We start from the raw sequence: 12545 nt of genomic DNA, 5'->3' as shown, positions 1-12545 counted from the left end.
AAAACTGGGTCGCAGAAAGGAAGGGACTGGGTCGCAGCGGCTTTGGTCAGCACTGCTGACCGAGCCATTAAAAGTCCTGTCAGTGGTGCTACCTGGCTAAGGAAGGCTAGTCCCTACCTGTTCCGATACTGCTCTCTACCCTAGAAGCAGCCAGCAGCAGGTCCAGCTCCGCAATGGGAGCTGTGGGGGATGGTGCCTGAGGGCGGGAGTCACGCGGAGCCACTTGTGTACCTCCGCCTAGGAGCTGGACCTGCTACTGTGCTTCTGGGGCACAGCGCAGTCCGCAGTGCCAGGACAGACAAGACCCCTGCCTCTGCACCTCCGCTGCGCTGCTGACCAGGAGCTGGCCGAGGTAAGCCCACACCCCAACTCCGTGCCTCTGCCCCAGCCCTGAGCCCCCCCAAACCTGGAGCCCCTTCCTGCACCCCAAACCCCTCATCCCCAGCCACACCCCAGAGCCTGCACCCCCAGTCCAGAGCCCTGACCCCCTCCCACACCGCAAACCCCTCATCCCCAGCTCTGTTGGGTCGTGGGCATCAACAATTTTCTTCAACTGGGTCGCAAGAAAAAAATGTTTTTTACTGAAATTATAAGTTCAAAGTGTACTATAATTTTCCTGTTTTTTTTTTTAACTTCATATAAAACATGGTACTAGAAAAAATTGACTCCTTGTATCACAGATAGGTTTTAATGGATTTCAGGCCAGATATTGGAAATTCAAAACAATGAAAAATAATTCTTTAAAATTGTTTCTGTTTTGGGACTTTTTATAGACTTTCTTAATCATTTGTAAAGACTTGTAACCCTTGTTTTGGTTTCAAGGAAACATTTCACCAGCTAAACCAGTGAGCTGTCATTATCATACAAACTTTTGTTAAACCGGTACATTAGAGAAATCTTTTGGCAACCCTGCCTTTTCCCTTAACTGCCTTTTTCTCCAATTGTTAGTGTCTGCGGAATCATTTCAGTTCTTTATTTGGGTAATCTAAACTTTTTAAAAATGTGATGCAGTGAGGTTCTTTGGAATATTTAATCTTTGATAAAGAGTTAAAGAATTACGCATGTTGGGAGGCCGTTCATGTACATCATGGCTATAGCGGAATCCCTGTACTGAATCAATATAACTAAGGACAGTAAAGCACAGCTGGAAGTTTTGTGTGGTTGGAGAGGGAATTTGGTGATTCCCACTGTGACTAACAGACCAGTTTTGGAAAAGATGGAGTGGACTGGTTTGTGGGGAAGTAAGTCAGTCACTTTTTACCATGTGTATTGGAAATTGCAGCACATCCAGGTGGATATGAAGTCAGCCTAGGCTGGAGCTCCAGCCACTCAAACCACAGAGTAGAGCGGCTTTTTGTCAGCAGCTGAGTCCAGAAACAGTGTTTTTCTTGTCTTTTGGTATTTGGGGGCAAGTTCCAGACTGGAGAAGAGATTTATTTTATATTATATTTAAATTCATCCCTGCAATAAAGCCTAATGTATTTATTATAGACAGTGGAGTTAGCAACACTTGTAGTTAAGGTTGCCTGACACCTTCCATTATAATACCCTGTTTTCAGTTGCTTATAACTTTGCCAAACTTCAACCATTTGGAGCAAAAATTTCGACGTCAGGTATCTGTATGAGGCTGAATTTTTGTGGAAACATTTCTGTGGAAACAGTCCACTCATTTCTCAGATCATAGTTAGTAGAAAATACGTTATTTTGCCCAGGTGAAAAAAATTCTTACAACTCTTTGCTGAAAAGCCCTAGTGCATCTATGCGTTGGGGAATGGGCCTGGAATTTGGCAAAGGGATTGACTTAGTGTCAGAAGTGTGCCTTAAGCTATTCCAGTGAAAATATGGCCAAATTGGGTCAAGTTATGAACCTCTGAAAAACTCAGTTCACAAATAAGTAGAGGCGTGTTAAGAGTTTGGCAGTTAAATTCTCTGAAGATTCCGTCTGCACAGAATATTCTCCATCCTATGACCAAGCAAGACTTTTCTCCAGTTGTTACTCTTGAAAGCCAGGGACTGCTGTGGCACCAGAACTGAGAGCAGGGAGACCCTCTCTTGTTTTCTCAAAGCTCCCCGCACTTAGAGTCTATGTAATCAGGCGGAAGAGGAAAATGTCTGGGTGGTTTACAGTCAGATTTATAACCAGTGTTTACTTTAAAAAGGAATTAATTTTTTGTAGTAAACCCAACAACCCAAACATATTTTACTTTCCTGTTTTGACACCTTATTTGTCTCCATCTGCTTCACACCTTATTCTGTATATTTTAATGACTGCCATCCTACCATCAGTTACATTTACAAATTGTCTCTCATTTTTATTTTTGTTTAATTTAATTTAAATTTTTTAGTGGAGGTTCATCATGTACTCAATGTGTCAGACTTCTAGGTTGTGTTTTTCAGTTGCCTTTTTAACCACTGTCAGAATTCCTGCTCTGTTTCCTTTTAACTGTGACTCATTCTCATAGCTTCCATTTCTTCATGCCCATTCTGGCCCTCTGGCACAGTTTTAATGATGAATTATGTACCTTTGGCAGTAAAATTAACTTAAAAGGGACTCTTCAGTGATGATTTACTCCTTCTCAGAAGGATGTTGTTATGTTGTGTCATTTCTTGCTTATTGGCTAACAAAGGTGCCTGCTTAGTATAGAAATCTAGCATAGTATGCATTGTCATACTACATTGAGTAAATATTCGTATAGTTGTGGAAAGCTGTTATTTATTTCTGATAGTGCTCACCAAGTGAGCTTTCTAAATGCATAAGGAGGACAGTCCCTCATCTGAGAATCTTATAATCTAAGGGAAAACAGTAGACCCAAATAAGTAGACAGAGAGGTCTGAGGAAAAGGAATAATAGGAAGCAATCTATATGCAATTTATATAGAAGTCAACTTGAATCATTATAGTCAACATAACAGAAGGTATTTCAAAAAGGACTTGAAGGAGGACAGAATAGGGAGGGGCCTGTGGATGAGTTCAGGGAGATTGTATTGTGCAGAGGATGCTGTAAGAAAGAGGGCACAGAAGACTGTGAGAATCTAACAGATAAGTGATGAGGTTGGAAACATTGGCAGAGTGGAGGAAACGCAACTATGGAGCAGCAGATTGCCTCCTGTTGTGGAAGTGACTGTGCAAGCTTCCAATTTCAGCTATGCCAATTAAAGGCAGCTTTTTCACGGTACAGAAAGTAGAGTACTGCTGGAGCTGGGGTTTTGGCCAGCTGAAGTGGAGGAATTTGCTCTGAGGGCTTCAGATCCTTAGAAACCTGTAAAGAGAAGATGGTTCCCCTGATGCTAGTTGGTTGACTTTTAATGATTAGTCCTATTGATCTTGAACAGTACAGGAGGGGGACTGTGTGGGACACTGCATTACAGCAGGCCAGTCCTTTAATCACCTAAAATGGCAGATAGGGTAGGAAAGGGGGAGTCTTGCAGTGGCTGGCTTTTCTCTGAAGGGAACACTCCTTGCTTTTATGAGTCCAGCCAACATAGGTCAGACCTTCACATACCTCTAGTTCTATTGGTGAGTATTGGACTTCAAAGGGATGCTCCTTCATTAGTTTCTGCTTTGTTCTATGAGAACAGTTGACTGCAATCTGTAAGATGGATCCTGGCCCCTGATGGGTCCACTTTAAAGTTACCTTTCTAAAAGGCTAATATCACAGGCAAATATAGTCTTTAATAGTATTCTATATTCTTGTCAGACAAGAGATTTTAGTTGAATTATAGCTTTGTTAAATTACATCTCTTTAATTTTAAAGGTCAGTGTTTGAATATATAACTGAGTTTGGGATAACGATACCAATAAGCTGTGGAAATTAGATTGTTTCCTGTTCATCAGAGATGTGAAACAACACTCAAAGAGATTAGGGATCTACAAATCATCTAATTACCCTTACAATGGATTTTTCTCTCTAAATACTTTATGGAAAAGAGACTTCTAGAGATGGGATTACCCACTCCTGACCTTTACATTGACAGTGGAGACTTGCAAACTAACTATGAACTCATTGGTCATAACTTCGTAGGTAAGGCTGAGTGAGAATTTTTCTGTTTAACTGAAGCGTTAAACCTTTATTTTGTAAAAATGTCATTACAATGACAAAAAATTAACAAAGTAAATTTTTACTACTATGACTTTTTCATGGTGGTTTGAAAATTGGGTTTCTACAGAGAAAATTATAAGGTTTGCAAAATGACCTTTTTAAATTTTTTACTGGATGTCTTACCTCTTTTCCGACACCCCTTGGAAATCTAAATACTTTAGGGTTTGTGCTTTTCTTCATGTGCTGCTCTTCATGTTCTGGTTAATACAATATCAGTTATATGTTAGGTAATCTGGGTCATGATTTTTCACTTTCTCTCCGTAACTGAAAAGAAATGCACCAAGTCAAACCTATCAGATTTATCAGTAGGCTTGGAAGGATTAGTTTTTTATTGGTAAATGTCGATTTCACAGTATACACACAAACTTACTAAAAAATATTTCCAGCAGTGGTCATTGAAATTTACAGATAGACAAAGTAAGGAAAATGCTGCTTTAGAAATTGTTTGATTTAAGAGTATTTAATTTGTGTTTTTGACATGTGATATTGACAGTTTGTATTTTAAAGCTTTATAAAATTCTTAACTTTTTGAATCTCATCGTCTGTGGTCATTACATCATTGTTGTCTGATCTCTCCCATAATTTCCCCCACTGTGAAAATGTCAATTGATAAAAATAGTAAAAAAAAAAAAAAAAGAAAAAAAAGCTTAAAATAAACATTAATATTATCCATCAAAATTGCAACCAAAAGAAATCAAATTCTACCAAGCCTTTTTATCAGTAACAACATAACATGATACGCCTAGGGAGGTGGGGTAGACAGTGACACTCCCCTACTAAATATCCCAGTAGTTTAGGGGAAGGTTTGAAAGAGGAGTTCATGAGTTTAAATCTCATGTGTACTACTGGGGTTTATATTAGGACTGACGGGAAAACAAATTTCTGTTTAACAAAAAATGCTGATGTTTTGACATTTGTTTTCCTCCCTCATTGGAGGAATGAGACCTTCAGAATGTTGGGCTTGTTTTTGTTTTGTTTTTTTGTGGAAAATCATGAGAGCAACTCCCTGCAGAATAGTTAATAGCTGAATAGTTGGAGCACTCACCTGGGATGTGGGAGATGCAGATTAAAGTCGCTGCTCTGAATCAGACAGGTGAGATGCGTGTCTTGGCTATTCTGGAGGGATCTCTTTGTCTCAGACCAGACATTCCAGCCTCGACCTGAGAAACCTTTCCAACAAAATTTTAGTTGAAACCAATACGTTTCCACAAAATATTTTGGTTTTGATTGGCAAAATGTTTCCTAAATTTTTTTTTGACCAGCTATAGCTTTTATTCCCATGCACTTAACTGCTTGAGAAAGCAGTCATGTATGAGCTGCCTACCTATTCTAGAAATAAATTATAATGGTTACCTCAGGTTACTGCAGGTGAAGAACCCAGAACTTTAATGTGATAGACTCAAATCCTAGCTATCCAGCTGCAGTTGAATACATTTTGTTGTTCTGACTCTAACTGCTAAACCACACTCTTCTCCTGGTACTGAACTAAGAATTTCTGATCTTCAGTATACTACTGTTGTCTAGAAAATAGATGTATGCACTGGGAGAGTGTGCATAAAATCATACGCTAGTGGCTGAACTAAGTAGAGACTAACAATTATTCTTGTAGGTCAAATGGTAGATTTCTGGTCTGAATGTTCAAATCCTGCTGTTGACCTATGTGAAGGGATGTTATGGCTGTATGTGACAAATGTTGTTTACAAAGTTTTTTTTTTTCTTTTTAAAAACAACTGATTTTATTTAATTTGCACAATGAGAAAACACCCTGTAACACACATTTGTAGTTTTAAGAACTATTATGTGTAAATTGACACATTAAAATGCAGGTGTTTTCACATTTGTCATTTGTCAATTCCCCCTCTAATCTCCCTGATCCTGGGGAATTATCTGCTAAGGTTCATCAACCCTGTGCATGTGTATGAATGAATGTGTGTCTTATGTATAAAACACTAAGAAATAAACATACACTATCTTCATTTAGTGACAGTTAAGGTTGCATTGGGACACAACCTGTGAGCTCAAAACCTGAAAACCATGGAAATAATGTGATAGGCAAAAAACCTTGTAAATTCCTTGTATTTCTACTTCCAAGAGATATGAAGCAATATGTGTTCCAACTTAGTCATACTCTGATGGTAGTGCACCATTCTAACAATGATCTCAGCAAAGTTAAGGTAGAATAACTTTCCAAATGAATGTGTGATAGTCAATGTGTTGATACAATTATGAATCATGTTTATTACAATAATGTCTAGGGTTCATTGAGAACAGGCTTCCATAGTAATAGGCACTGTACAGATACAGAACAAGAGACAGTCCTGCCCCAAAGCACTTACAATGTAAATAGAAAAGTCATACATAGGGTAGGAGAAAAGGATAGAACTTTCAAGCAGAATACACAAAGAGTTGGTTGCAAATGTCATGTTAGTTCCACAACTTTTTGGTTTGTTATTTCAGTGCTTTCAGTGAGGTTATGTTAGGAAGGAATTAGATAGACAGAGAGACAGTGGAAAGGTGAGGAGGAAGAGCATGATGGAAGAGTGGGAAGGGCTTGGAGAAAACAGTCAGCACGGTGGGGAGAATGACCAACACTGGGGAGAGAGCATCTGTGCAACAGCATTTGAGGTCACTGTTAAGGTTCTGCGCTACAGTGCGAGTTTGAGGAAGTTGAAGTACACGTTTTTTTGGTTTCTGTTGGAGGTGGAAATGAAGGCCTTTTGGAGGGTTGGGGAATTTTACTGAACGAGATGTGAATTTTGCTGAGCGAGACAATGTGAAAATGGCAAGGAACACAAGAGACTTTACCGTTAACTTATTTCCATGCTTTTCAGGTTTTGAGTTGGTGAGATGTGTCCTGATTCAAATTTAACTGTCATTAAATGAAGTTTGTGTGTGTGTTTGTGTGTGTGTGCGTGAAACTTTTTAATCCTAATGGTTTTTAGGGATTCCTCTTTTACTCACGCTATTATTATTAATTTGTATTATCATAGCACCTAGGAACCCTAGTGATGGACCAGGACCCCATTTTGATAGATTCATAGAATCATAGAATATCAGGGTTGGAAGGGACCTCAGGAGGTCATCTAGTCCAATCCCCTGCTCAAAGCAGGACCAATCCCCAATTTTTGCCCCAGATCTCTAAATGGCTCTCTCAGGGATTGAACTCTCAACCCTGGGTTTAGCAGGCCCATTCTCAAACCGCTGAGCTATCCCTCCCCCCAAACACACAAGAAAAAGACTCTCCCTGCTCCAAAAAGCTTACAAAGCCAAGACAAGAAAGAAACAGATGGATACAGACATTCTTATTGGAGGGAGGTACAAGGAAACTATAAGACACTGTTGGTGAGCATGATAGGCTGTGGTCTCAGTGCACCAGCAGCCTAACTGTTGTCAAGTCTTTTGTAGGCATCATGGCAAAGGAGAGTTTTGAGGAGGGTTTTTAAGGAGAATCATGAGTTAGTATTGCAGATATTTACTGGGAATAGGGTTGCCACCCAGACAGTCCAGTTTTTGGCTTCTGTGTCCAGGTGCCATTTAGAGTTGCCAGGTACTCGGTTTTAAATAGCATTCGAACCAAAAGTCTGGTTACCATGGGGTGGCAGGGAGGCACGGGGTCATTAACCCATGCCAGCCCCAGCTCAGCTGGGGCTGCCTCTTGCCTGAAGGCAGGCTCCTTGAGACGATCCAGTGGGGTGGGGAGAGAGGAGTGAGCAATGGGGATGAGACCTTGGTGGGGAAGGCAGAGCATGGGCGGGGCTTTCGGGGAATAGGGTGAGAAGGGTGGAGTCTGGGGAAGAGGCAGGGTGGGGCCTTGGGGTAGGGCTCAGGGGTCCAGTTACCAGCAATTAGAAAGGTGGCAGTCCTAACTGGGAGCTCCTCCCAAGTATGAGGGGCAGTAAGGGGGAAAGTACGAAGATGCTTCCAGGAAATTTAACAAGTGGGTAATAGAGGCTGAGATCATGGCCCAATTGTAGGTGAGGGCTGAATTCTATATAACAAATGAGAGATGGTAGGTAGGGAAGAGTCTTGCAAATGAGAACAAACATCTTATGCTTGATGTGATAGTGGGTGGTGGAGTGGGAGTGGACTCTGGCAAAGAGAGAGGTGACATGGTGAAAGCAATGAGCTAGGGAAATGATCTTTGCAGAAGTATTCTGAATGGACATGAGCCTGGCAAGGTTGTATGTGTGAAGGATGAGAGAAGGATGTTGCAGTAATTGAGATGTAAATGGTGAGAGCTTGAATGAGAGTTTGTTTTGTGCATAGGAAAGGATATATCTTACAGATGATTAGCACATAAGAACGTCCATACTGGGTCAGACCAATGGTCCATCTAGCCCAGTATCCTGTCTTCCAACAGTGATCAATGTCTGGTGCTTCAAAGGGAATGAACAGAACAGTCAATCATTGAGTAGTCCATCCCCTGTTATCCACTTCCCTCTTCTGGCAGTTAGAGGCTAGGGACACCTAGACCATAGGGTTGTATCCCTGACTATCTCTACTAATAGCCATTCATGGACCTATCCTCCAAGAACTTACCTAATTCTTTTTTAACACAATTATATTTTTGGCCTTCACAGCATCCCCTGGCAATGAGTTCCACAGGTTGACTGTGTATTGTGTGACAAAGTACTTCCTTTTGTTTGTTTTAAACCTGCTGCCTGTTAATTTCATTGGGTGTTCACTGGTTCTTGTGTTATGTGGAGGAGTAAATAACTCTTCCTTATTCATTTTCTCCATACCATTCATGATTTTATAGACCTCAGTCATCTCCCCCCTTAGTCATATCGAAAGCCTTGCTAAAGTTAAGGTATATCATGTCCACTGCTTTCCCCATATCCACAGAACCAGTTATCTCATCATAGACGGCAATCAGGTTGGTCAGGCATGACTTACCCTTGGTGAATCCATGTTGACTGTTCCTGATCAACTTCCCTTCCTCCAAGTGCTTCAAAATCGATTCCTTGAGGACCTGCTCCGTGATTTTTCTGGGAACTGAGGCAAGGCTAACCGGTCTGTAGTTCCCCAGATTCTCCTTTTTCCCTTTTTAAAAGATGGGCACTATATTTGCCTTTTCCCAATCATCCGCCACCTCCCCTGATCGCCACGAGACAATGGTCCATGGCTCTGCAATCGCATCAGTCAACTCCCTCAGCACCTTTGGATGCATTGCATTTGGACCCATGGACTTGTGCATGTCCAACTTTTCTAAATAGTCCTTAACCTGTTCTTTCACCACTGAGAGCTGCTCACCTCCTCCCCATACTATGCTGCCTAGTGCAGCAGTCTGGGAGCTGACCTTGTCTGTGAAGACTGAGGGGAAAAAAAGCTTTGAGTACTTCAGCTTTTTCCACATCATCTGTCACTAGGTTGCCTTCCCCATTCAGTAAGGGTCCCACACTTTCCGTGACCACCACCTTGTTGCCAACATATGTGTAGAAACCCTTTTTGTTACCCTTCACGTGCCTTGCTAGCTGCAAAATCCAATTGTGCTTTGGCCTGCTTGATTACACCCCTGCATGCTTGAGCAATATTTTTATTCTCCTCTCTAGTCATCTGTCCAAGTTTCTACTTCTTGTAAGCTTCCTTTTTGTGTTTAAGCTCACTGAAGATATCTCTGTTAAGCCAAGCTGGTTTCCTGCCATATTTGCTTTTCCATCTGCACATCGGGATGGTTTGTTCCTGCACCCTCAATAAGCCTTCTTTAAAATACAGGCAGCTCTCCTGGACTCCTTTCCCCCTCATATTAGCCTCCCGGGGATCCTGCCCATTAGTTCCCTGAGGGAGTCAAAGTCTGCTTTTGTGAAGTCCAGGGTCCGTATTCTGCTGCTCTCCTTTCTTCCTTTTCTCAGGATCCTGAACTTGACCATCTCATGGTCACTGCAACCCAGGTTGCCACCCACTTCTACTTCCGCTACTAATTCTTCCCTGTTTGTGAGCAGCAGATCAAGAGGAGCACAGCCCCTAGTTGGTTCCTCCAGTAGTTGCACCAGAAAGTTGTCCCCCACACTCTCCAGAAACTTCCTGGATTGTCTGTGCACTGCTGTATTGCTCTCCCAGCAGATGTCAGGGTGATTGAAGTCTCCCATGAGAACCAGGGCCTGTGAATTGGAAACTTCTGTTAGTTGTCCGAAGAAAGTCTTGTCTGCTTCTTCCTCCTGGTTTGGTGGTCTGTAGCAGACACCCACCACGACATCACCGTTGTTGTTCTCGCCTCTAAAGTTAACCCAAAGACTCTCAACAGGCTTTTCTCCAGTTTCATACTGGAGCTCTGAACAATCTTACTGTTCTCCTACATACAGTGAAACTCCTCCACCTTTTCTCCCTCGCCTGTCCTTCCTGAACAGTTTATACCCATCTATGGCATTGCTCCAGTCATGTGAGTTATCCCACGAAGTCTCTGTTATTCCAATCACATCATAGTTCCTTGACTGTGCCAGGACTTCCAGTTCTTCCTGCTTGTTTCCCAGACTTCTTGTGTTCGTGTACAGATAAGATAACTAGCCGATTGCCCTAGTTTCTCAATATGTGTCAGGAGGCCTCCCCTGTTGCACCTTCCTCCTTGTGTTTCCTCCAGGTATCCCACTTCCCCACTTACCTCAGGGCTTAGGTCTTCATCCCATGGCAAACCTAGTTTAAAGCCCTCCTCACTAGGTAAGCAAGTGAATATGCTCTTCCCTCTCTTTGTTAGGTGCATCCCATCTCTTCCTAGCAATCCTTCTTCCTAGAACAACATCCCATGGTCAAAGAATCAAAAGCCCTCTCTCCGACACTACCCGCGCAACCACACATTTACTCCCACAATTAGATGGCCCCTACCAGGGCCTTTTCCTTCAACAGGGAGGATGGACGAGAACACGACTTGCGCCTTAAACTACTTTATCCTTCTTCCCAGAGCCACATAGTCTGCAGTGACCTGCTCAAGGTCATTCTTGGCAGTATCATTGGTGCTCATGTGGAGAAGTAGGAAGGGGTAGTGGTCCGAGGGCTTGATCAGTCTCGGCAGACACTCCATCACATCCTGAATTCTAGCTCCAGGCAAGCAGCACGCTTCTCAAGCTTCTCGGTCGGGACGGTGGATGAATGACTCCGTCCCCCTTAGGAGGGAGTCCCTCACCACCACCACCTGTCTCCTCTTCTTGGGAGTGGTGGTGGTGGAACCCCCATCCCTAGGACAATGCATCTCATGCCTTCTGGTCAATGGGGTCTTCTTCTGATCCCTTCCCTCAGATGACGCTTCCAAACCATTCTCCGCCATAATACCTGTGCAGAAAGGTTTCTTACATCTATCTTCATTGGGGTTAGATCTCGCTGTTTACTCCTTTTTCCAGATCATTTATGAATATGTTGAACAGACCCTGGGGGGGACACCACTCTTTACTTCTCTCAATTCTGAAAACTGACCATTTATTCCTATCCTTTGTTTCCTATCATTTATCCAGTTACTGATCCATGAGAGGACCTTTCCTCTTATCCCAGGATTGCTTAGTTTGTTTTAAGAGCCTTTAGTGAGGGACCTTGTTAAAGGTTTTCTGAAAGTCCAAGTACACTATATCCAGTGGATCACCCTTGTCCACATGTTTGTTGACCCCCTCAAAGAATTCTAGTAGATTGGTGAGGCATGATTTCCATGTTGACTCTTTTCTCCCCCAACAAATCGTGTTCATCTATGTGTTTCATAATTTTATAGTTTACTATAGTTTCTACCAATTTGCTTGGGACTGAAGTTAGTCTTACTGGCCTGTAATTGCGAGGATTGCCTCTGGAGCCTTTTTAAAATATTGGTGTCACATTAGCTATCCTTCATTCATCTGGTAGAGAAATTGATTTAAGTGATGAGTAACATACCACATGTAGTAGTTCTGCAGTTGCATATTTGAGTTTCCTCAGAACTCTTGGGTAAATCCCATCTGGTCCTGACATAATACTATTTAATTTATAAATTTGTTCCAAAACCTTCTCTACTGATACCTCAATCTGGGACAGGTCTTCAGATTTGTCACCTGAAAGAAATGGCTCAGATGTGGGAATTTCCCTCATACCCTTTGCAGTGAATACTGATGCAAAGAATTCATTTAGGTTCTCTGCAATGGCCTTATCTTCCTTGAGAGCTGCTTTTGCACCTCAAATGTGCAGTGGCCCCACTGATTATTTGGTAGGCCTCCTGCTTCTGATGTACACTTATATATTTATATATTTTGCTGTTAGTTTTTGAATCTTTGGCTAGTTGCTCTTCAGATTCTTTTTTGGCCTTCCTAATTATGCTTGTACACTTTACTTGCCAGAGTGTGTGCTTCTTTCTATTTTCCTCTGTAGGATTTTACTTCCAATTTTTAAAGGATGCCTTTTTGCCTCTAATCACTTCTTTTACTTTGTTGTTTAGCCATGGTCCTCTTACTATTGTTTTTTAATTTGGAGATACACATTTCATTTGAGTCTCTATAAT

General features: G+C 41.9%; 1 protein-coding gene across 2 annotated transcripts in view; it reads left to right on the top strand.

The window, feature by feature from the left end:
• Positions 1 to 12545, top strand: part of TDRP (testis development related protein) — a 39211-nt gene that overhangs the window by 16386 nt on the left and 10280 nt on the right. The window lies entirely within an intron of this gene.

This window comes from Natator depressus, chromosome 3, assembly GCF_965152275.1.
Source record: "Natator depressus isolate rNatDep1 chromosome 3, rNatDep2.hap1, whole genome shotgun sequence".
NCBI classification, from domain to species: Eukaryota; Metazoa; Chordata; order Testudines; family Cheloniidae; genus Natator; species Natator depressus.
Note: the sequence above shows the minus strand (reverse complement) of the source record. Positions and strands in the feature narration are given on the sequence as shown.